This window comes from Marmota monax, unplaced genomic scaffold, assembly GCF_021218885.2.
Source record: "Marmota monax isolate L192 unplaced genomic scaffold, Marmota_monax_Labrador192_F-V1.1 WCK01_AAM20220418_F8-fsc00090, whole genome shotgun sequence".
NCBI lineage: Eukaryota > Metazoa > Chordata > Mammalia > Rodentia > Sciuridae > Marmota > Marmota monax.
Genome location: NW_026695219.1, coordinates 382,422 through 404,477, shown reverse-complemented (window position 1 = coordinate 404,477; position 22,056 = coordinate 382,422). Strand labels below are relative to the sequence as shown.

Genomic DNA, 22,056 nt, shown 5'->3' with positions numbered 1-22,056 from the left:
ATTTCATTCCCTTAGCTGATTCCGACTGCGTATCTACTATCTGTGCAAAGCTCTGGGTTCTGCTAAGTGTCTGTTATGAATACCAGACGAGAATATTGTAAAAAGAAAAAAAAAAAGCAAAATGGGCTTTGTAAAAGTATATTTTAAATAAATAAACATTTATTAAATATTTATTTATTTATTTTGGTACTGAAGACTGAACCCAGGGGTGCTTTACCACTCACTGAGTCATATCTCCAGTCCTTTTTATTTTTTGAGTTGGGGGGGGTCTCACTAAGTTGCCGAGGCTGGCCTTGAACTTGCCATCTTCAGTCTCTGGGATTACGGATGTGCGACATTATGCCTGGCTCAAATAAATATTTAGATGTGTTGTCCTAATCCCCTATTTACTCCTGAATCATCCTATGTGGTGTCTTTGTTTATGGTGCTGGTGACTGAACCCAGGGCCTCATGCTTGTTAAGCAAATAATCTGCCTCTGAGCTACCTCCCCAGGCAACTGGACATTTTCTTTTGGAAGTTTCTTTTTAAAAGAGGGTTGTCCTAATTTTCAAAGTGACATCTAGTTCGATACTGAGGGCAAGGTGCTGTAATGTCCATCTTCTAACACACTTGCTTCTAAACTAGCTGCAGAGATGGCAGGAGTGGAGAGGAGAGTAGAGGGAGGAGTCTCTTAGCAAAAAAGGTTAAACAAAAAAATCCCTGTTCTAACATGATGAGCTTTAAATGAGCCAGTTGCCTGTGACTTTGTTTATACTGCAGTTGGGTATCGTTTTACTTAGAGAGCTATTCATTCATCATCCTGCTAATGAGTTAATAAGTAACTAGACGCCTGTATTTTCCAATTATGTGCCCTACTTTACTTGTGTCCTCACAGTACAAACAACTTGAATGGAAAGGTCCAAGAGAGAAAAAATTCAGAAATACCTTAGAAACTTTAAAATATGTTTGTAGTATGTCTGCCTTAAAGAGTCATATCTTATCACTGGACTTAAGTGTAGAAGATGCTTTAAATGATATAGGTATATATAGAGAGAGATAATATTTTACCTAGATAAGAAAATATAACAATTATTTGAAGAATATATATCCTATTTCAAAATCTTAAGTAATTTTTAAAAACTTTGGATTGAACTATACCCCTTCATATATATCTGATCCATTTAAAAAAATACACAACAGGGATCATCAAAGAAGCTAATGAAAATTCTGAAAGTAATTCCCCTTCTCTGGTCCCAAATCTCTCCTTTCTCTCAGCAAGGGAGCAGGCCTTTTAAAGTAATAAAGTGTTTACAGCAACTGAGGGGGGCCATCAAATGTAAAGTAATCATGGAGCCACACAAAATCTTTATGAAGCCAGTTAGATGGGGGGAAAAAGATGGGGTATTTTAACCTAAGCATTTCTCTTGAAAAAAAATTTTTTTTTCACATTTTTTATTGGTGCATTTTAGTTATACATATTGATGGGATTTATTGTTACATATTCATACACACATGTAGTACCCAATATAACAATATAATTTAGCCTACATTACTCCCCAACACCTTCCCCACATTTTTCTTTTTTAAAGAGACAAGGTCTTGCTATACTTCCTAGGCTGGCCCTGAACTCCTGGAATCAGGAGATCCTTCTGCCTCAGCCTCCTTAGTAGCAGGGACTATATAGGCAGGTACCACTGTACCCAGCTAATGTAGAGTCCATATATGTTGGCAGCAAATCTTTGGAGCTATGGGATCAATGCTGTCTTTCTTATCCCAATGTTTTGGTCTGTGAGGATAAGTTTTGCAATACTGATGGATGATCATATAGGTCAAGTGCAGGGCACTTTTATGAAAAAGAATGCTCTCGCAGGAGAAACCAGCATTTAATTTCTGACATCCTAGTAATGGCTGGGAAATACTCTTTACTTTTGTTTAGGCCTGGAAGTCAAGTAACTTGTGCTTAATAAATGCTCATTGTGTTTCAGGCACTGTGCCAAGCATGTAACCCTTATATCACCCCCATTCTACAGATGCCTGTTCCTTTTATTAGATAGAAGTTTGGGGAAGGCAAGATAGCAGAGACAGGGTATTAGAAAGAAGCCACTGGAAGACCCAAGAAGGATATGAATCCGGTCCCTGTTTACAATAAATCTCATCATCATGATAACTCCTGTCACTGAGGACTTATCACCATAAAAACTTCAGCCACAGGTTCAAATTTTAAAATGACCAGTCGGGATAAAGTGGGCAGTATTCTAATTAGGTTTTCCAAAATAACCAATTGGGGAGAATTGGAAAATATTCTAATCAGGTATCATAAGATAACTGATGGGAGAAAATGGGGTAAAGTCTCGGGAAGAGAATGCCCCACAGTTCAGGGTGTAAGACCCTAACTTCCAGACATTGGGGCTTTGAGCCTCCCTCTCTCACTTGGCCCACTCCATTCTACCTTAAAGAGTGCTACTTCACCTTCAATAAATCTGTACTTTATCTGTTATTTCTGTGAGTCTCACTCAGTTCTCGGTTTGTGGCACCAAGGACCTGGACTACAACTGGACAGCTCATGAGCGACACATTCAGGCTGCCACAGTAAAATACCACAGACTGGGTGGCTTGGGAAGAGCAATTTATTTCTCAGGGTTGCGGAGGCTGGAATTCTGAGATCAGGGTGCCACATGGTTGGGTTCCGGTATGGGCTCTCCTCTGGCTTGCAGATGGTTGCCTTCTCACCATGGCCTCACATGGTGGAAGGAGCTCTTGCTTGGGCCTCTTTTTCAAGAGCTTGATCTCATTCTTGAGGGGCTAGGGTCTCAACAAATAAATTTGAAAGGGACACAGTTCAGTCCCTATGGGTTACCAGGGGAAATTTCTAAATTCTTAACATGTAAGAAGGCAGAGGTTGCTCTAAGAAACTGTACAGAACAATGTAAGGGCACTGGAGCCCCACTGTAGGATTGAATTCCAGATCCACCACTCAGTAGATGTACAATTCTATTCCTTATCTGCTGTTGTGGTCTGAATGTTTGTGTTGCCTCAAAATTCCTACATTGAAATCTAACTCCCCTTACTGTGAGGAGGTGGGCCCTTTGGAGAGGTAATTAGGTTTACATGAGGGTAGACCACCCTGGCCCTCCTCCATAGAATTAGTGTCCTTTTGAGAAGACAAAGAGAGACCAGAGCTTGCCTTCTCCACTAGGGGAGGACAGAGGCAGAAGCCACTGTCTGCAAGCCAGGAAAAGAGCCTTCACTAGAAGCCTAACCTGCTGGCACCTTGATCTTGGTCTCCCAGCCTCTAGAACACTGAACAATAAGTGTCTGTTGGTAAAACCACTCCAACCTGTGCTATTTGTTTTAGCAGCTCAAGCTGACTAACAAGATGATAATCTGCCTTTCTGTCCCTGATATTGATGATATGCAGTTGAAAAAACAATCAATCAAACAAACTAAGGTACTGTGAAAACCAAGTCAGGCCATGGTCCTAAAGCTCGATGCCAATAAACGTTTTATAGTAGGATTACCAATCTCCCAGAGCTAGGGGAAAACCAGTGGTTCAATCCTGTAATTTTAAAAGGAAGGTTAATGACATGATTAGGGTCACACAGAAACAAAAACAGTAAGCAGGTGGTTGTTCACTTTGTGGACCAGAGAAGATTGTTTTTTATCTCTAAGGTAAATGAACTTTGCTCTAAAAATAAAAAGCTCTCATCCTGCTCAAGCTTCCAGCAGAAGTGGAAGTTATTATTCTAATTACAAGATCACACTGCTTCTGACTAGGAAAAACAAAAACAAAAACAAATGACGAGATGAAGTTGGCATCTTATGAACCCAGTTAAAAGTTACACTTAGAAACCAATAAGCTCAGTGCTTGGTTATCCCCGCAACCATGCAGTTAGTAGACCTGAATCACTACGACGAGGCAGGTGACAGAAATGTTGACTCTCCTGTCATGTCTGTCTATTTATGACTTCTTCATACTTCAGTAATTGTCAGCAATAAATAGACTGTATTCAAACAGCATGATTAATTTGCCACTCAGTATTAGAGCCAGCTGTGAGTAGCTCATTCTTTGGTTAAATTATGCTCATAGGAAGTGAGACAAAAAATGCACTCGATCTGTCAGGATAACCTAGGGTGATCACGTATTTTCCTGAAAGAAACAGCAAGTAAACTCGCACATAGTAAATTGGGGCATATAGTAAATAGCAGGGTGGGAGACCCTAAAGTCGGAAGGAAGGTCTGTGTCAAGTCAGGTTTCCCAGGGGGAGAATTTCATTCCAAAAATCTCTGTCTCTTTGATGGAATTTTAGATGCATCCATACAGATTTCTTTGAAAATGATATTTCATTCAGGCTTTCCTTTCATCTTAGGAGAATCTACAGTGTACATGGAAGTAAATGGCTTTCTTCTGCAGATGTTGACAAAACCCAAGGCTAAGTTTCAACGTCAAGGAACACGGAGCCACTTAGCTTCCACCTGGGTGTTCCTGGATGTGACATTTTCTGCTTCCAAACTATTGGCACCATGGCTTCCGATTTAGGCTACACTAGCTGGGATTTAATTCTGATGAAATGGAAGATGATGTTTCTGCTCACACTTGTGCACATACAAATATATGCACCCATCCAAACCAGGCATTTTTTTTTTGTTTTTGTTTTAAAGTTTATTTTTTTAGTTGTAATTGTACACAATGCCTTTATTTTATTTATTTATTTTTATGTGGTGCTGAGGATTGAACCCAGAGCTTCGCACGTGCTAGACGAGCGCTCTACCACTGAGCCACAACCCCAACCCCAAACCAGGCATGTTAATATCACACCACACAATCCTTTTGTTCCCACCAACAAGGTGCCCCAAACTGTAGACTGTAAGACTTTATTAATTTTTCTTTTCCTCTTGCAGTAGTGGGTATTGAACCCAGGGGCACTTTACCACTAAGCTACATCCCTAGCCCTTTTTGTTTTTATATTTTGAGATATTTTTATATTTTGAGAACTTACAATCCTCCTGTCTCAGTCTTTAGGTGACTGGGATTACAGGCATTGGAGGGAATATTCTTCGTATGATGTCTGTATTCCTCTATTCCTCTGTTTTCCCTCTGTATTCCACTGTGCCCAGCTATTCACTTTTTTTAAAAAAAGCAATTATATCACATTTAGGCCTCATACTGAGTCTAAGGTCTGATCAAAATCAGATTATTTTATAAAATTTAACCTGCACTGTTGTAAAGGTAGGCCTTATCTATCTTATACATGGTGGATTTTTAGTATATTTATCTAATAGGTCTAATCAGTCCTAATAGACTGCCAGTGTGCCCGCCCTGGGTAACAGAGAGGCATATAAGCTACTACCCTGTTTTAAAGGTTGGTGTAGGGTTGAAGAGGAGGCAGACAACTGTATCTGCAAGTCACAGAGCCATGGGAAAACAGAGGGGACCTATGGCAAACATTAATGGAAAACCCTATGGGATGAACCATTAGTTGGGGAGGGCACAGAGGAGGCTGCTATTTAACTAGCTGTTAAAAAATTAGTAAGAGCTCTTTGAGATCTTGAATTGCTATTTCTCCAGTTTTGTATTATTTGCAAGTCTCATGAACAAGCTACCAATGTTGTCCAGTTGGGGAATGGCTGAAAAGGGCTTGAGCTACAGGGCCTGGCCTCCTATAGCTTCCCATCCATGCATCCTTTAAAATCATAAGCCGGATCACACAAGCCTCAGTTCAAATCCCTCTAACAATTTTCCATTTACTTAAAAGTAAAATCCAGAGTGCACGCAGCAGCCTGAAAAACACCAACATATGTGGCCACCTCCTCCTTACCCCATCTCCTCCCACTTCTCCCCTCTCTCCTTTCCTTGATTCTACTCATTGGACAAGCTGTGGTTCCCCGCTCAGGCCACTCACTAGCTGTCCCCTCTGCCTGAAGCTCTCTTTCCTGAGATAGGGTCTCTTGGTGTATTAGGTCATTTCTCAAAGATGCCCTTCCTGGCCACCCTGTCTAAACAAACTCCTCTCCCCTGCCCAGTTCTCTCTATCCTCTCGACTGTTCTATTTTTCTTTATGACATCACCCCTCAACTGACAGGTACAGATTTGTATTTGTTTCTTTTCTGTCTGTCCTGGGTCCTTTCAAAATGGAACTTCCATAAGAGTGCTTTATCCCCCGTGACACAGAGTGGGGGCTCAGTAGACATTTGTTGAAAGAATGAGCTAATAGAGAATGCTCCTGAACCATCACCTCACTAGCATAGGCTATGAGTCTGACTGCTCAGGTGGCAAGACTGCACAAATCCTTCTCCCAAGACGGAGAAATTGCTGGGCTGGTGGCTCATCCCATCGCTGGTGAGGATTGAGCTTCAATCACTGCGCACCAATGATGGGGCTTGAACTTCCCTGGAGCAAAATAGAGGAACATAGACATCATATGAAGCATTCCCTCCAGTCACAATTTTTGTTGTCAACCAAAAGTGCTTGTGCGTTTATTTTCTGAGTACAAAAACTCTGCCGCATGAATCTGATCATTTCCCAAGTTCTGCTCTTGGTTATCCAGATCATTTTCCCAGGAAAGTTAATTTGTGCAAGAAGCAGAATGACAATACTCTTTAATTTCAGTTTTTCTCCTTTCCTTACAACCCATGTTTGGTATAACACTATAATGTTCAGTGAAGTGTTCCATTGTAGTGAAAGTTCTTGTTGAGTTTTTTTTAAAGGCTCCCTTTCCCCTTTGCAATTTCATGCTACCAACCAGTGCCTTTATTTGATTGATTGAATATGATATATGGTAAAGTGTGCCGCTCAAGGAAATAACTTTTCATTTTTCCTTTTAGGTGTCTGTTCATTGTGTGTGGTTCCAAGAAGAAATTCTTGGCTGTGGAGACTTAGAAACCACAATGCAGGGGAATATATTCAACCCAATTTCGACCCGTTTCTGCTCTTTTGTATTGAGCATTAACTAGAAGTGATGTGAAGAAATGGAACAGAGGAGTAAGTGCGGCTTTTGATCAGGAACAGTTGTCAACCAGTCCTAGAAGACCCTACACACCGCTCCTCACGGAGCCAGAGAAAACATCACTGTTGAGGTCATTTACTGTCACACTGGTTCAGATACAGTTGTCCCTTGGTATCTGTGGGAGACTAGTTCCATGAATCCCCTCAGATATCAAAATCTATGGATGGCATAATATTTGCATACAACCTACATATATCCTCCCATATAGTTTAAATCATCTCTAGACTACATGTAATATGTAATACAATGTAAGTGCTATGCAAATAGTGGTTTACACTGTGTTTTTAGGGTTTAATAGCAAGAAAACAGTCTACATGTTTAATATAGATGCAGTTTTCAAATAATTTTAATACACTTCACCTTACTGATGCAAATCAATCCTAACAGATTGCTAAAGGATTCACTGAATCAAAGAAGTGTGGTTGGTTGAGTCACAATGCAGAACCCAAGAATAAGGAATGTGGAGGGTACTTGAGATTTGACTGAAGAAAGTCATCCTGTCTGGGTCCCTGCAGACACGTGAAAGGAGAGGTAAGGGAAGGAGGGGTAATGATGGTCTCAGAGACTGCTCCCTCTTGTCAGGGGTATTGATTAATGCCAAGGCAACACCTAGAGCAGCTCCAGTTCTTAAAACAAGGTAACACAAGGACCCTGTCAATAATCAGCCAGCAATTTAGAAGCCAAAGGTAAAGATCAGAAGCCTGGATATTTATTTGCAGGTTTCCTAATGCCATCTCCTTAAAACACTAGCATGCGGCACAGTGTTTCCTTTGTGACTCATCAATTGCTGTTGAAATCGAGTTTTGACTGTAGCAGTCAGAAGGGAAGCTTGTCTGGCTCAGAGCTCATTGAACATGCCTATCTTCATGTATCCCCCTTCGACTTAGACAGTTTCCTTCCAGGAGCAAGTAAAAATGTGCTCTAGGTGAGAATGTCACACACGGAATGGAACAAGGATGCCCAGAGGTGCCATCCGGCCCCAGATACCTTTAGAGTAGAGAAATAAAGAGCCGCTGCAGGTCATTTCTGCAATTTTCATCTTCATTCCCACTTATAGAATCTCCATCTTTCTCAAGGAGGTAACATGGCTATGTTCTTCCCAGGAGTCCAACATATGTCTCCATTTAAGATTTCTATTTAGAATGAAGCTCAGTGCCATTGTTCCCTCTCCTAACATAGAAAGCTATTCATTCAGAAAGACGTGACTCTTCTATGATGGACATATTTGGCTTACCCTAAATTCATGTCTGCCCATGAATTTCTGCCTGAAGACTGTTTTTTGTTTTTTTTTTTTGGTATTGGGGATTGAACCCAGGGATGCTTAACAACTGAATCACATCCCCAATCCTGTTTATTTTTTATTTTGAAACAAGGTCTCACTAAGTTGCTTAAGTTGCTGAGGCTGGCCTTGAATTTGTAATCCTCCTGCCCCAGCCTCCTGTGCTGCTGCAGACTAATTTTTTAGACCTTACTGAGTCATATGTTGGTATCTGATTTTTCTCATAACATTCAAGAAGTAAGAATTTTGTATTTCCACTAGGTTCAGGTAGAGCTTCCTTTTCTCTGAATATAAGTTCTAGGAGGAACTGGGAGATAATTTTTAAAAGCCAAAAACTATCCTCTGCCTGAGGAAAAAATCAGAGATCTAGTTATTGTCATCAGGATGTCCTTTTGGAAAAGTGAAGGAGCTGATTGCAAAGCCTCTCTAAATTCCATACATGTCACGTGTGGTGGGTGTGAGGTAATTTCATAGCAACATATGGGAAGAGAGCACAGTTTGATCTTTAGATTCTATGTAGTTGGCACTGATGAAAGTTCAAGAGATTTAAATTCTTTCAGAACATGTCAATTAAGCTGGAGATATTGAGAGATATAACTGATTTTCTCCCCCACCCATCCTTATAACATTTTTAGAGTCCATATTCAGAATTGTATGCACAATATAAAATTATAGCTCAGTGCTCTATTTTAAAAAGCAGAAGTTCAGTTGGAAAAGGATGATTATATTTAACATATCTTTAGCTGATTTCATGAGTTTGTTTTTTTCTTCTACAAGAAAAGCCCTGAATTCTATTCAATGAAAATTAATATTTGCAAAATATTTTAAAAATTAAATTATTTGGATCGACATTCATCTCCTGGCAAATGTCTAAATGCACATTAAAAAAAAAAAAACTGTGGGATTAAAAACTAAAATCCTTCCCTGGGAGACAAGCTGTTGCTTTTTTTAAATTTTTATTTTAGTGGCTCTGTTTCATTTCCCTTTACATTCGGTGATAAATGGTGATTACATATTCTCCTTAATGGCCTGTTCTGTGATTTCACACAGTGCTGAGGCTGGCTGGGGAGGCTCTGGGGAGTGTGGAGGTGTCCATGGGCAGCAGAGGGGACACTGCAGAGGATTATGTGCTATCCCGCCATTTCATCAGCTCCAGTGCTAAGGGCAGACAGGACCACTCACTGAGCCAGCACAGGTGGCCTGGTGGGGAAAGTCAGGGGGGACTTTCTCCAGAGTGAAGGAAACTCTTCTTCCCACCTGTTCAGACACATGCAAGAGAATAATGAGAACTAGGAGGCCTACTGGGAATAACATCACGTGGAGTTTTAATTGAGCAGGGGCTCCGATTTGCTCCAAACATGATTGAGCACTTGTGGCATATTAGAAATTGGTCCAAAAGTACTGGGACATGCTTGGGATCCTTTTCTTCCCGTGCCAAGACATTTTGTTATTCTCACATTTTATTTCGTTATTATTTGTGAGAGTGTTTGGCTGCCAAGCAGGCTACAAATTATTTGTGGGATTGCAGCCTGTAGCAATTTTTTAAAAAAATTTTTGAATTAAGTTACCACTTGACATACAAGAATGTAAATTTTATGTAATCATAAAATCAGAGTGACAGCCCCACGGTTCACAATTGGTCCAGTTCGTTCTCTTTCCATATGGAAGCATTGGCAGGCAGTCTGGAGGGCCTCTTTAGTAGGCTCCAGGCTAAGCGCTAGCTGGACAGCACCCTGAGCCACAGGTGCAGCCTGCCACCAGGAGCACCTATGTGCAAGGCAGGCACTGAGAAGGAGGTAAGATAGGTTGGATCACCGGTCACAGGAGTGAGGTACCTTGAAGGTTTTCAGTGGTAAAGTCTGGTAGGGGACTAGAGTCATCATTTCCAGAGTAAACACCAGTTCACGTAGCTCACAACTGGCCTCTTTGGGAGAACTCTGAACAACTGTGTGAACCTTCTCTGTGAAGTGTTGATAATGCTGGTCTAAGACTGGAATAACCACAGGCTTCACTTGCCCTGGGTGAGCCTTCCAAGGAAGCAGAAAGATTTTCAGCTGCACAGGCCTGTGATACCCAGGGAGGTTTGGCAACATGGCGCGCCAGGATTGTGTTTCAGCAAGGTACGAAAACATTTTTGGGTGGAAAGAACACGTAAATAGAAACATAAGAGTGCAGAATTAAAACTGAGAAGAGAAATGGGACTTCAGTTGATGCAGAATACCAGAGCATCAGTTCTTATCTAAATCGTACTTTTCTCTGGAACACTTTCTAAAATTTTACCTTAGGCCCAAGGTGTGATGGAGTTATATGAAGGTCCAGGTGTAGAGAGAGGAGCTTAGAGACAAACCAGTCTTCCAATACATTGCCAGGAAAGGATGCTGACTCTGGAGAGACGTGGTGAGTTGCTCAAAGACCCTGAGCTAAATGGAGGCCACGGTAGGACTAGAATCCAAATCAGTTGGCCTTTGGTTCCAGGCCTTTCATATGCCTGTCTACCTACTCCTTCTGGACCAGATGCTGTAGCCAAGGAACAAGGAGAGCTTACTGCAGTCCCAATACTGATGAAATCCACTGTCTCTCTGGCCTTGCCACATTATCGTGCTCAGAGGACCCTCGTAGCAATGTGTTCCTCTGCCTCGTCACTTATCAGCAGGGGACTTTACCACATCAACTCCCGAGAAAGTTTTCCTAGCCCCCAGGTGTGGGTGGGGTGCTCCTTCCCTGGAGGCCCCCTCAAGTCTCAGATTACTGCACATCTCACAATAGGATACAAGGCTTCTTCGTGAGGGAGTTTTCAAGAAAAAACAAAACAAAACAACAAAACCCAGTGAAATAGGAACATAGAGGTGCAGAATTAGGAAACAAGAAGGCAAATGGCCCTTTTATTTCCACAGAATCATGGAGAAATAGTCTATTACACTGTACCCTAGGAAGACCTTCTGTCTGGATCTACCAACCAACTATGTTTAGCAAAAGTGGTAGCCAGATATGCTCCTTTGCTCTTGGTTTCCAGGGCACTAATACAGCAAGTGGCACAAGAAATGTCTGTTCTATGAAAGATCAATGAATGCCCTGATTTTAACTAATTAAGAATTGATCATGATCTCTCAATGTTTTTATTTATTTATTTATTTTTGCTTTGTTGTTGTTGTTTTTCCTTCAAGCTAAATATTCTGCTTCTTATAAGACATAGTTCCTAGAGTATGGCGTCTTCTGGGTGAGCTGCAGGTCCTCAATGTTCTGTTTAGCTGGTGACTCTGCAAATGCTATCACGGGACCTTTATGAAGAAGTTTGGGCAGCCTGACTCTTTCCTCTCGTGAGCCGGGCCTCAAGTTTTTGCATATAGTGTTTAAGATTGTGTTGTCTATCTTACCTCAGTTCATTTCAAATCTGTACCTATCCAAGATCACAATATATTTACATTTTATTATTTTTATTGTTTTACTTTATGCAATACTGAGGATTCAATCCAAGGCCTCATGCTAGGTAAGAGCTGGGGAGATAGCTCAGTAGTGGAGCTACTACCAGTAGCTACCAGCTCCTACCAGTTATTTTCAGAAGGAAGTTAAAGTTCTTCTGATGGGCTGAAAGTCTATCTGCAGAAATCAAGAACAATACACCTAAATAAAATGGATAGCAGCTAATATGTTGCGCTATATTGGTATATGAGGCTCAAACAAGTAACTGACTTCATTCATTGTAATTTTTTATTTATGATGATGTTTAAAAGAATGAAAGTTTTTTGTTTGGTTTTTGTTCTTTTTTTTTTTTTTTTTTTGCTACCCAGGGATTGAATCCAGGGGTGCTTAACCACTGACCCACATTCTTAGAACTTTTTATGTTTTATTTAGAGACAGGGTCTCAGTTGCTTAGGGTCTCACCAAGTTGCTGAGGCTGGCTTTGAACTTGCAATACTCCTGCCTCAGCCTCCTGAGTCACTGGGATTATAGGCGTGCACCCCAGCACCTGGCCAGAATAAAGAGTTTTAAAATGATGCATATAATGGGAGTCACTCTATGTCATGGACATGTTACTAGTACAGAGCTTGTCCATAGAGGAACTGGATGTGCTTTAAAGATGTATTTGTCTACATTTAAAATTTTCTCTTGCAAATTTTCAATATAAGGAGAAGTTTTGATGTTTGTGTTTCTATTTTGGTCAATCATGGCCACTGTAGGTTGCCTCCCTCCAGTATCTCTTCCCCTGGTGGCCGCAAAGAACAGATGGAAAGGACTTGGCATCCCCTAAGGACTTGGGCAAGACAAACAGGCCAGGGAGTGGGAGGCAGGTGGTGGGACACACACAGAAGAGAAGCTAGTTTCTAGGGATCAGTATACCTGTGCGGGAATAAACAGCATTCCTTCTAGCTCTATAACTACATGGCAAAAATTAGGAGCAGCCAGAATCAACTAAGTTGGTAAAGAAACATTAAAACTATTATATCTGAAGATTTGAGAGACATGATCAAAAAGAGTGCTACAGGATTTGGCAAGCATCCTTATTTGCGATTAAAAAGTTTTCACACTCTGGAAAAAGTGTAAGAGTTCTATGCTGAAATGCATTGACCAGGATGATACTAAGTGTGGTGAGAAACATTCAAGGCCTGAAAAGAGTTCCAAAGAGCTTAGTTTTAGGGGCATGTTGATCTCCTTTCTTATACCTAAGTTTCACAACTGCTAGAACAGAAACAGATTCTAGGAGGACATAGACAATTTAGTGTCTATTTGCACTAGCCAGCAGAACAGAAAGAACTATTTTTCCCAGCATGCAGATGCCAGAATTTGGAGAAAAATCTGAACTCTTTCCTTCAACAAATACCTAGGGATGCACTTTATTTATTAAGTTTCTGGGTAGATGGATCTAATTTTATAGGTGGAAAAACAAGGTTTAAAAGTATCCTTGATGTTCGTTTAAAGATACTATTTCAAAATTGAAGATGTTGGACTGGGGATGTGGCTCAGTGGTAGAGTGCTTGCCTAATATGCATGACCCTGGGTTTCATCCCTAGGACTGCAAAAACAAAAATGAAAGAGAGAAGGGGAGAGAGAGAGAGAGAAAGAGAGAGTTTCCAATTAATTGACTAAAAGGGTGGAGCAAAGCAAGTTGCAGTGTGCTCCTACTAAAGTCTCTGTTGACCAAGATGAAAGTCCTGAACTTTTGTGCTCCTGGTCTGTTGCAATAAAATGGCCAGCCATGAGCTGTCAATCTCTTTCAGGACATTTTGATGTATATGATATTAGGTTAGAATGCTAACTTGTATTTTGGTTTTGTTCCAGACCAACTAGAAAGATAATTACCCTAAAAATATTTGATATCAGGTTATGAAGAGAAGAGTGTGGTCTTAGTCCTTTTAGGCTATATAACTAAATACCTTAGTCTGGGAAGGTTAAAAACCACAGTGATTTATTGCTCACAGTTCTGGAGGCTGGGAAGCCCAAGGTCAAGGTGTGGGCAGATTCAGTATCTGGTGAGAGTTTTGTCTGCCTTACAAATGACACCATCTTGCTCTGTGCTTGCATGGTCGGAGGGCAAGGCAGCTTTTTGGGGTCTCCTGTAAGAGACCTTATGATTTAATTACTACCTAAAGTCCCTACCTTCTGATACTATTAACTTGCTGATTAGGTTTAAGCATATAAATTCTAGGGGGACACAAACATTCAGACCACAGCACCAAGTAAATTCAAGACTAGTGTAGCAGCCCTCATTTTAGAAGTCATACCAAATGATCAATGATCTTCCAGAAAATCCCAGGACAATCTGCAAGCACTGTATTAGAGAATATTGCTGTCTCAAGTACACCATCTTTTCCAGAAGATGGATAAAGACAAGTTTATCATCTCTTGACATTTAATGAAGCAAGGTCCTGGAAGCAGAGTGGCCACTCCGCTGAGCACCTGCTGGGTCACAGGCTACGTCCTGTTCTTCTTATCACCACATTGCATTCCAGCCCAGCCTGGCAGCTGCAGCTCAGGCACTGCTGTCCTCCCCACAGACGAGAATCCGAAGCTCAGGAAGTCCTACCATTCCTGAAAGGCATGCACTCTGTATATTGGGAAACAAGACTCAAAACCAAGTCTGCCTAATCCTTGAGTCCACATGCTCTTCATCACCCTGGGTTGTCCTGGAGAGAAGGTTTCTCCCTCCTCATCCTCTTATGGTTACCACAGACGATTTGCATAAATAAAGAGAAATGTGCTTAATTGGGAAATATTTCTTTAGATCCCTCTTTGCCCATGCCATGGAGTAGCACACCAGGTCCATTATATTGAACAACATATAAGATCTTATTTTGAACAAGACAGAAGCAAGCAGATCTAATTCCTACTCAGAAGATGCAGGCACTGTAAGGATGTGGGTAACCTAGGAAGGCTGCAAGGAGGGGACAATACATTAGCTTAGGAGAATGAAGAGCTTCTGCTGTCCCCCTTGTTCCATGTGGGACAGTGGTCATCATTTTTAAGTCACCAACAGGTGGTGGAGTGGCAAAATGTCCCAGAGTCATTGTGATTGCAGTTCTGCCACCAAACTGGGTTACTTGGCTTGTCTCCTTCCCATTTAGGATACAACTGAGAAAGAAGAACAGCTCTTTTTCTAGACTGAGTATTTGCACATACCCCAGACTCTCAGATTCAGATGTTGGTATCCTAACTTCCAAGGTGGTGGTGTCAGGAGGTGCACACTTTGGGAGTTTGCAGGTCAGGACGGGGGAGCCCTCATAAATGAATTACTGCCCTCCTAAAGAGACTTCAGAGAGAGTCCCCACCCCTTCTGTCGCATGAGGGCACAGTGAGAGGATGGCTGCCCATGGACCAGGGAGCAGGCCCTAGCAGACACTGAGGTGCCTTGACCTTGGACTTCCAATCTCCAGAACGTGAGCAACAATTTTTTGTTTGGCAATCATGCTGTATATGATATTCTTTCTGTTAGAGCAGCCTGAGCCAACTAAGACATCCTTTGCTGTGAGTGAGGGGCTGACCCAAGGATGCTCAGGTTGCTTTGTGTCCCCAAAACCTGAGATTCTAGGCACCATGTGGACAAAGGAAACCTTTCTCATTTTGTTATGCTTTTACCACGTGCATTGTGTTAACCAGGCTTCCCCTCCAAAATGACTTGTTCTGGCATTTTTTTTTTTTAGCTTCATCTGGTCCACTTTGTAGATGCTGTGGACATCTTCACTGCCAACCACCAGACAGGCACTGGTGGTACTTCTGGGGTACTGACCAAGGGAACTTTAGTCCTCATGGAGGTGGGAGGACTGGGGGTGGTGAAGGGGCGGGTAGAACACATTCTCTGGGAGTGGCATTTCTACAAACCTTTCTGCAGGTAACCAGCTTTATTCCTGGAAAGCACAAACCCTTCCTATCCTGGAGGCTACGTGTCTTTGGCAAGAGGAAGAGCATGCATCTGATAACAAGGAACCTCCGCGGGAGGCAAAGGAGCTTATCCTCTGATTACACAGGCGCTTCCCAAAGGATCAGAAATAATTGCCCCAGGGAGCACAGGCCAGTGAAGCAGAAAGGCAGAGTGAAAACAGAGTGAACTAAAAACAAGGAGGGTCTGTTAGAGAGCCTTAAGAACTCCTGATGCTGTGAAGGTCAAAGATACAGCTCCTCTCACCAACATGGGCCGCCACCTTTGAACAGTCTATTCCTATTTACGGTGTTGCTCCCAAAGGTGGTCACAGATGAAGAGGGGCGTCTTTTAGGTGTAGACTCACCTCCAATAGAGTAGCACGTCTTTAGTGTTCTGGTTGGTAATAAGTGAGCACCCTGAGGCTCCTCGGGCATGGGCACTCATGAATAATGATTTATGGTGAAGAGTGATAAAACTGAAATTTATAAAATGACTTAAAATTAAAATTTAAAAAGCTCTTCAATCTGTAAATCCCTTTCCAGAGAAAGGGATGGAAGAGCAGTTAGTACCACGTGTGTTCAAAACCATTTATCAGTAGGCAAATCTCTTAATTGTAACCATTATATTATGAATGATCCGCTAATCTCTCAATTTCATTCTCCACTGTTTCTCATTTCAGCACATTCTCGTACTTTTTTCCCTCTATGCCCAGCTCTTCAGTTAAAGAAGGGGAAAATAAACCTCTCTTGTGAAATAATGAAATAATTTGCTTTTCCTTTGTATTTTTGTCATCCACATGCCTTTCTGTTTGTCTTTTTTTGTTAAGTTGGAAAGAAATCAAACACAAAGTCTGAAAAAGGACTTTAAGACTTTAAGAGAATTCTGTTCTATTTATTTGCCCCCTAAACCACCCCCTACAGATAATCTTCTAATCTAATTTTTACAGAATTTCAAAGAACAGCACTGAATATATTTCATTATTAACTATCCCTTCTACTAGAAAAGTTTTCCTTGTATCCAGAAATCACTTTGTTGTGGTTTGAATTTTTCTCCTCTTCGCTCTGTTCTTATATTGCCTTAATAGACCATAATATCATATGCTCATCCAGCATTAAGCTTACGCTGAGTCTTGGCAGAGCTTTGTACTGGCTATAGAGAGGCTGACAGAGGTTCTCATGTGGGGCTGATTTTGCTCTTCCCTGAGGGACCTTTGGTGATACCTGGAGATATGTTTGGTTGCCCAAAACACATCTGGGGGAAATTCCTGGCATCTGATGGGTACAGATCAGGAATGGGGTTAAATATCCTACAATGCACAGGACAGCCCTCCCGCCCCCACTCTAAAGAATTATCTGGCCCAAACCACCAATAGTGCCAGGGTTGAGAAACCCTGGGTTAGGAGGAAGTGCCAACCACACGGGAAGTCAAAAACAATGGAACAGCTGTGGAGAATACAATTTGGTACAAATCATGTGGTTCAACTTGCTCAGTCCCATGGGATTAATCAATGTAGGGTGAGATTAAGGAGAGAAACTAACCTGGAGATCATTTGAGGTTTTGAAAATTGTTAACCACATGATTTTAGTTATATTTTGGATGTACTTCTTATTTTATCCTGAGATTACCAACCCAATTTGCCTCCAGTTTTCAGAAGGTAACAGCTGTAATGTGTTATTTGGGAATTCTAATTTTTCAGGAAACATTTTAGCTTGGCCAGCTTAACTGTCAACCCTTGACATGCTTCCCTGGCATCCTGAGTGGGATTTATTTGTAATATAAACTTCTGGCTGGTTAGGTCCTGGCTCTAACTTTAGAAACTGCCACATTTTTGAGGATTGTACTTTCCCAACATTAATGTGAAAGTTTGAATTTTTTCCCCTCTAGAAAAATGTCCATATGTCAAAGGTCACTGATATAAAAGTATTCCTAATTTAACATCAGGCATGACTAAATATAGAATGGAACAAAACCCTGGAATTACTTTGTGGGGCCAAGAACAACAAGAATAATCAACGGCCACGCACAGTGACTTTCCTTTCTGGTGACTTCCAAACGTGTCACATTTCTTTTCAACGCGATGCTCACAAGGGAAGTGGACACAGAGCCCACGTTAAGTCATATTTCCCATTCTGGCAGCAAAAAGATTTTCCCATCTCATCACCTTGGTTGGAAAACAAAATTCAATATCCTGATAGTTGAAGAACTTTGTAAACTGCAAAGGGATACACACTTGTAAGGCTTATCAAGGTACGAGTTCCCGATTATCTGGCTAAGCACACAGTGCAATTCCTTGGTTGAACTAAATACGAGAAAACAATACTTGCTGAAGTCCTGTCCACCAAGAGCCATTTGGCTCTACAAATTAGAAGGTGAGAAATATGAGGACGGTCCTGCTGTGTCCTGGGAGTCTGATGTTGCCTCACTCAGAGTAATATCCACCAAGGCCAAGGTCATGACTTACTCCTGCCATGGGCAGCCAGCACCTTCAGGTCTGATGGCCCAAGCCAGCCCACCTGGCCCTTGCTCACTGTCTTAGGAATATGTGAAGTGCTGAAGCAGGAATGCCCAAATGTGGGGTCTCCCATGAGAGGACATCATTCAATAGAGCATTTATTTCATGATGAAAAGATGGGAGATGTTAAGTTTAATCATTTTTGCTGCTTTTAAAAGTATGTGTGTTAAAAAGTATGTGTCCCTCTTTCCTTGCTGATAATGCTCTCACAAACATGGTGCACGTTCCTAAGACCCGCCGGACGTTCTGTAAGAAATGTGGCAAACACCAACCCCATAAAGTGACACAGTACAAGAAGGGCAAGGATTCTCTGTGTGCACAGGGAAAGCGGCAGTAGACAGGAAATAGAGTGGCTATGGTAGGCAGACTAAGTCAATTTTCAGGAAAAAGGCTAAAACTACAAAGAAGATTGTGCTGAGGCTTGAGTGTGTGGAGCCTAACTGCAGATCTAAGAGAAGGCTGGCTATTAAGAGATGCAAGCATTTTGAATTGGGAGGAGATTAGAAGAGAAAGGGCTAAGTGATCCAGTTCTAAGCTTCATTGTTTGTTTTGTTATGAAGATAATAAAAATGTTGAGGTTATCTTCGCTTAAAAAAAAAAGTATGTGTCCTTATGTTAAAATTAGATTTCTGGCTAGGTGTGGTAGCACATGCCTGTAATCCCAGTGGTTCAGGAGGCTGAGGCAGGAGAATCACAAGTTAAAGCCAGCCTTGGCAACTTAGCAAGGCCCTAAGCAACTCAGCCAGACCCTGTCTCCAAATAAAATACAACAACAACAAAAAAAGGTGGGGGTGGGGTGGGGGTGGGGATGGCTCCTGGTCATGCATCCTTGGGTTTAATCCCAGCACATAAACAAACAAACAAATAAATAAATATTTCTGCACTGTCCATCTACTGGCCTGGGGATATTTCTTTCTCAGCCTGCAGGCTGTGAGTCTGGAACAGGAATGGCTCCATTTCTGCTTCTTCACACCATGTTAACTTTTGCACCTGGTGAATTCTGCAAGGACTGAGGAGTGGAGGGGGACCCGGGTAAGGATGGGGCAAGGAAGCCAAGAGGGAGAGGGCTGGTTGCAACCTTAAGAAGCCAACGATGGCTAATGCATTTGTCCCTTCAAGCAACCTGATCCTGGGCCTTATCCATTGCCTGTGGAAGCAGCTTAGAAATGTCTTTATGGTTTTCTACTCCAATCCTTTATTCACCTGTGGGCCAGGGTGGCTAAGCATGCCCAGGATCACACGGGGGCCAGGCTGGGATCATTTCACTACTGGGCAGACACAGACTGTAAAGCAAGGAAACAGAAAGGGAGGATCCTAATGGAACTCTACCAGGAAGATGGAGGAGACCAAGGCCTTGAAATTCCAGAATTTAAGAACCACAGATTTCAAGAGTACAATTTCGTTCAACAGAAAGTTTGTGTAGTACAGTAAACACAAGGAAAAAAAAATGCATCCTAAGGAAATATGAAGGCTCAAACAGTTCAGCAAAGGGAACCAGGGGCAGGAGGAGAATCTCAGGTGGTAGATGCCTGGCAGGCTGACTAGGGGAGCTTCCCTGCTAGCCGGAGACTTACACTGGTAGGATTACAGCCAGGATTCTTGCTTGTTCTTGGAGGGAGGTGGCCACAACCTTATAACTTCCCCTGGACTGGAGTGAGGCTTCTCTCTCCTACTTAACTAGTGGGATCAATTTTCCCTTGACCTCATGTCCAGGAGGTATCCACATAAGAAGTGTACACAGTGGACAAAGAACCATAACAGAAAAGCCTAGGGCTCCTCCAGAGTGGGAACTCCATCCCCTACCCTCAGGAATGTCCCTTGTAGACACCATTCCCAGTCCCAGGTCCATCTGTGGGGTTGACGACACCTGAGACAGAGCAGAACAGAGAGATCACAGGCAGGGGCAAGGCAGGAGCCCCCTCCCACACGCACCCTGGGCTCCTGTCCAGGTGAGCTCTGAAAGGTGCTGCTGGGAGCCCACGAAGCCACAGGCAGATGCCCAGGGGTCTTGGCCAGCACTCTGACTGCTGCCCCTGGTGGTGTTAAGTTTTCATGGCAGTCTCTTTGTGACAAAGCAGCCCCATCTTTTCTGGTACCAGTTACTTGCTCTGAGAGCTACTCTGTGACAGGGCAAATGAGTCAGAAAGTTTCTGATTCAGCCACAAATGAAACTTGGGAAGGCTCATTAAAGGCACTAATGAGCTCTCCCTTTCACCTCGAGCTGTCTGGATTTCTCCTGCACTGAGGCTGCCATAGTGGGCCCTGTGCTCCTCATGTGAGAGCTGGAAGGTGGACCCACTGAGGCTGAGCACATGAAGAAAGGAAGCCTTCTTTCAAGAGTCCATCCTGAAGGCCCTCGAGATGACCCAGCCATGGACTACCACAGTTTCAGCAGTGCAGAGCCTACCAGGGTGAGAAGAGCAAACCAGACATGTGGCTTGGGTATGATTGACCAAGACACCCAGAAAAGGTGAAGGACTGATACCAATTTTACAAAGATTCTCAATTTTGTGCAAAACCAGAAAGACTTCCTCTAAGATGGCAAAGAAATCGAGAGAGAGAGAGAGAGAGAGAGAGAGAGAGAGAGAGAAGGACATTGAGAGACATGCCTACTGTTTTTGTTTTCCTTGAGGAAAACAAGATGTGTTGTGGTTTATGCCATAAAATCTCTGAAAAAAGTGGGGGGCATTTCATGAATTATAAAATGCTGTTTGAGTCATTCTAAAACCATGCGCTGTATTTTTGCATTGCAGAATTCTATTACCTTTGTGCTTTCTTACATTGCAAAATATCTAGGACAAAGACACAAAATCCGGCTGCAACTTTTGATCTAAATAGATAATTTAATAAAAACAATCACAAATCCAAAGATGTCCTGTGTGTAACTATAAAGCAAATAATTTCCATTCTTTTTAGACAGTATGTCTTCAAAAATCCCTGCTATGGAAGTAGGCTGGTGGGTTGGGTTAAACTGCTGTCAAAAGTCCCACTCGAAGTGGACTGGCTCTGCTCATGTGGGAAGAAAGGTACCCTCGAGGTTAAAGTGTAAGGGAGAACATGAATGACTTGAGTCATCTCTAAGAGCACTTACTCACAATGTCTCTTCCACCTTGAGAAACAGAAAGAGAGCTAGACAAATCAAGAGAAATTCTTTCTATGACCTCTCTTCAGACAGGTGAAAATGAACACCAGCAGGGCTGTCCATGTATATCAGAGGGATCTTTTATGATACAAGACCACAGAATTTTTAGCACAGTGCTACAGGTCTGTATAAGATTCAAAGTGACCCTGGCATTAGATGGAAAAATCCCCCTGTCCACATAATTGTAGTTATTTCTGCAGATTCAGCTGCCTCAGTTGCTAGTTGCTGACTAATTGTTCTGGAAGCCCCTTTTGTAAAACCAGGAAGCTTAAGAAAAGCATTCTGATGAAGTGCCTTCTCTGCCCATGTACGCAGCAACAAATGGGAAATGATTTCTTGTCCTGCCAATGAGTGCAGAGTATCTGAGTCTTTGCCAGAGCCAGTCTGATGAGAACCCTGTGGTGTGGCCCTCAACATGGGGAGGTCAGCATTATCAGGTTGAGCCGTGTTTATGTGATATCACTTGGCCAGAGATTAGCACTGGCTTGGCTTGGGCATCTCAGTCTTCTCAGTGGCCACCCCTTGACTCTCTACCAGCAACAGTTCCATGGGAGCAACAGGGAAATAGACCTGAGCCTGGAGGGAGGGTGGAAAGTCACCAAGTCTAGAATCAACAGGGAAGAAGGAGCTCAGTGACCAGCAGGGAGAAAAGAAAGGAATTTCTCTAGTAGGTATGATGAAACACGCCAAGCCGGTGTCCTAAATATTTTCTCTCCAGTAAAATTTTAATCTGCTACCTTAGAAAGCATTCTGTATGGTTAGCCTCCTTCTAAACAGGGGTCCAG

General features: G+C 42.3%; 1 protein-coding gene and 1 pseudogene across 6 annotated transcripts in view; one reads left to right on the top strand and one right to left on the bottom strand.

The window, feature by feature from the left end:
* Frmd4a (FERM domain containing 4A) overlaps positions 1 to 22,056 on the bottom strand; it is a 581,879-nt gene that overhangs the window by 226,381 nt on the left and 333,442 nt on the right. The window lies entirely within an intron of this gene.
* LOC124084974 (large ribosomal subunit protein eL42-like) lies at positions 18,342 to 18,663 on the top strand (annotated as a pseudogene).